Source organism: Castor canadensis, chromosome 3 (genome assembly GCF_047511655.1).
Source record: "Castor canadensis chromosome 3, mCasCan1.hap1v2, whole genome shotgun sequence".
Classification (NCBI taxonomy): Eukaryota; Metazoa; Chordata; class Mammalia; order Rodentia; family Castoridae; genus Castor; species Castor canadensis.
In genome coordinates, this window is record NC_133388.1 from 57,331,639 (window position 1) to 57,335,186 (window position 3,548).

The following is a 3,548-nucleotide window of genomic DNA, read 5'->3' on the forward strand; positions in this document are numbered from 1 at the left end:
TTGATGGAAATTTTGTGACAAACCTAGAATATTTCAGAAAGTGATCATTAATCAGCTATCTTTTTTTTTTCTTTTCTTTTATTGGTGGCACTGGGGTTTGAACTCAGGTCCTCACACTTGCTAGGCAGGTGCTCTACCACCTGAGCCACAGCACCAGCCTTCAGCTATCTTTTTAAACAACTTCTTCTTTACAAAATTATCTTTTTAAAAGCTATTTGTTTCATATGGAAAATGATTGCTGGATCATATGGCAGATCTATATTTAGATTTTTTAAGAAGCCTCCATATTGTTTTCCAGAAAGGTTATACTAGCTTACATTCCCACCAGTAGTGTATGAGGGTTCCTTTTTCCCCACATTCTTGCTAACTTTTGTTGGTGGTGGGTTTTTGATGATAGCTATTTTAACAGGAGTGAGAGGGAATCTTAGTGTGGTTTTGATTTGTATTTCCTTTAGGGTTAGAGATGGTGAGCATTTTCTCATGTGCTTTTTGGCCATCTGCAGTTTTTCTTTTGAGAAAGTTCTATTTAGTTCAGTTCCCCATTTTTTTATTGGTTCATTGATTCTGGGAGAGTTTAATTTTTTAATTTCCCTGTATATTGTGGTTATCAGTCCTTTGTCTGCTGAATAGCTGGCAAATATTTTCTCCCACTCTGTAGGTGGTCTCGTCAGTTTACAGACCATTTCTTTTGCTGTGCAGAGCTTTTTAATTTTATGAAGTCCCATTTGTCCTTTCTTTTAGTTGCTGAGCTGCTGGGATTCTATTAAGGAAGTCCTTGCCTATACCTATTACTTCCAGAGTACTCCCTCCCTGCTCTTTCCTGTACTAACTTCAGAGTTTCAGGTCTGATATTAAGGTCCTTGATCCATTTTGAATTGATACTAGTACAGGGTGATAAACATGGATCTAGTTTCAGTTTTTTGCAGATGGATAACCACTTTTCCCAGCAACATTTGTTGAAGAGGCTGTCTTTTCTCCATCATATGTTTTTGGCAGCTTTGTCAAAACTAAGATGGGCATAGCTGTGTGGATTCATATCCTGGTCCTCTATTGTTTTCCACTGGTCTTCATGTCTATTTTTGTGCCAGTACCATGCTGTTTTATTGCTATTGCTCTTTAATATAGTTTGAAGTCGGGTATTGTGATACCTCCAGCATTGTTCTTTTTGCTGAGTATTGCCTTGGTTATTTGCGGTCTCTTGTGTTTCCAAATGATGAATGTCATTGGGATTTTGATGAGAATAGCCTTAAAAGTGTAGATTGTTTTTGGTACTGTAGCCATTTTTACTATGTTGATTCTACTGATCCATGAGCACGGGAGATCTTTCCATCTTCTGTAGTCTTCCTCAATCTTTTTCTTCAGAGGTTTGTAGTTCTCCTTGTAGAAGTCATTCACATCCTTTGTTAAGTTTATTCCTAGATATTTGATTTTTTTGAGGGTATTGTAAATGGAATTGTTTCCATATATTCTTTCTTAGTTTGTTTGTTATTGGTGTATAGAAAAGCTGATGATTTCTGTACATTGATTTTGTATCCTGCCACCTTGCTATAGCTGTTGATGGTGTCTAGGAGTTTTTGAGTAGAGTTTCTTTAGTCTTTAAGATATAGCATTATGTCATCTGCAAATAAGAATATTTTTAAAGTTTCTTTACCTATTTGTATTCCTTTTATTTCTTCTTCTTGCCTAATTGCTCTGGCGAGGAATTTCAGGATTATGTTGAATAGGAGTGGGGATAGTGGGCACCCTTGTCTCATTCCTGATTTTAGGGGAAATGGTTTCAGTTTTTCTTCATTAAGTATGATGTTAGCTATAGGTTTTTCATATATAGGCTTTACAATGGTGAGGTACATTCCTTCTATTTCTAGTTTTCTTAGAGCTTTATCACGGAGTGGTGTTGGATCTTATCAATGGCTTTTTCTGCATCTATTGAGATGATCAAGTGGTTTTTGTCTTTGCTTCTATTAATGTGCTGTATTACATTTATAGATTTGCATAGGTTGGGATAAAGGTGGCTTGGTCATGGTGAATGATCTTTCTGATGTGTTGTTAGATTCTGTTTGCCATTATTTTGTTGAGGATTTTTGGCCTATAGTTCTCCTTTTTGGAGGTGTCTTTGTCTGGTTTGGGGATGAATGTAATACTGGTTTCATAAAATGAGTTAGGCAGTATTCCTTCCCTTTCTATTTCTTGGAACAGTTTAAGGAGGGTTGGTATTAGTTCTTCTTTAAAGGTCTGATAAATTCAGCAGAGAATCCATCAGGTCCTTGACTTTTCTTTTTTGGGAGGCTCTTTAGTGCTGCTTCAATTTCATTTGGCATTATAGATCTATTCAGGTGATTTATATCCTCTTGGTTCAATTTTGTATGGTAATGAGTTTGTAGAAATTTTTCCATTTCTTCAAGATTTTCAACTTTATTAGAATATAGGTTCTCAAAGTAGTCTCATGATTTCCTGGATTTCTCTGGTGCTTGTTGTTATCTCCCTTTTTACATTTCTGATTTTATTGATTTGGATTTTTTCAATCCTCATTTTAGTCAGGTTTGCCAGGTGTATGTTAATCTTAACTATTTTTTCAAAGAACCAGCTTTTTGTTTTGTCGATTCTTTGTATTTTTTTTCTATTTCGTTAATTTTGCCCCTTATTTTATTTTTCTCTCCTTCTGCCTGTTTTGTGATATGTTTGTTCTTGTTTTATTAGGAGTTTGAGAAGTAGCATTAGGTCATTGATTTGAGATCTTTCTGTCCTTTTAATATATGCACTCATGGCTATAAACTTTCCTCTTAGGAGTGCCTTTGCTGTGTCCCATAGGTTCCAGTAGGTCGTGTTTTCATTTACATTAACTTCTAGGAACCTTTTAATTTCTCTTTTTATTTCATCAATGACCCATTGATCATTGGGTAATGCATTGTTCACCTTCCAATTGTTTTCATGTTTTCTGCTGTTATTTTGTTGTTGAATTCTAGTTTTAATGCATTGTGATGAGACAGAATGCATGGGATTATTTCTGCTTTCTTGTATTTGCTGAAGCTTGCTTTGTGCCTAAGATATGATCAGATTTGGAGAAGGTTCCATTGGCTGCTGAAAAGAATGAATATTGTACAGAAGTTGTATGAAATATTCTGTAGACATCAGCTAGGTCCATTTGATCTATGGTGTGATTTAGTTCTAGAATTTCTTTATTGATTTTTTGTTTGTATGACCTATCTACTGGTGACAGGGTGGTATTAAAGTCTCCCAGTGCTGCTGTGTTGGAGTCTGTATATGATTTTTAGGTCCTTCAGTGTATGTTTAAAGAAATTGGATGCATTGACGTTGGGTGCATGTAGGTTGATAATTGTTTTTTCCTTTTGGTGTACCTCCTCTTTTATCAGTATGGAGTGTCCTTCTTTATCTCGTTTGATCAATGTTAGTTTGAAATCTACTTTGTCTGAGATAAGTATTGCTACTCCTGACTGTTTTCAGGGGCATTGGCTTGGTAAATCTTTCACCTTAAGCCAGTGTTTGTTTCTGTCGATGAGATGAGTCTCCTGTAAACAACAAATTGTTGG